Below are 213 nucleotides of genomic sequence, written 5' to 3'. Positions count from 1 at the left end.
TCTTATTTTCAGAGCTGGAAAACACCAAAAAGCGAAGAGGAGATGAAAACGTTTCCCCTCTTTCTTTTCACGGCTGTCAGGTCTCTCCTCTGCTAATCCCTTCCCCCTCAACAGAGACCGCGGAAAAATTACTTCTTAAAATATAACAGGAAATGTTCAGCCGAGCTTGCTGGGGGGGGGGAGTTTCCTAACAAAGTTGAAGGTGTTAAGATA

The 213-nt window shown here is 44.6% G+C and overlaps 1 protein-coding gene across 1 annotated transcript in view; it reads left to right on the top strand.

Moving 5' to 3' along the window:
• The window catches only part of LOC119589162, a gene marked incomplete in the record, with an annotated part of 255201 nt that overhangs the window by 126075 nt on the left and 128913 nt on the right, over nucleotides 1–213 (top strand).

Source organism: Penaeus monodon, chromosome 25 (genome assembly GCF_015228065.2).
Source record: "Penaeus monodon isolate SGIC_2016 chromosome 25, NSTDA_Pmon_1, whole genome shotgun sequence".
Lineage (NCBI taxonomy): Eukaryota > Metazoa > Arthropoda > Malacostraca > Decapoda > Penaeidae > Penaeus > Penaeus monodon.
This window is presented reverse-complemented; position numbering and strand designations above follow the sequence as displayed.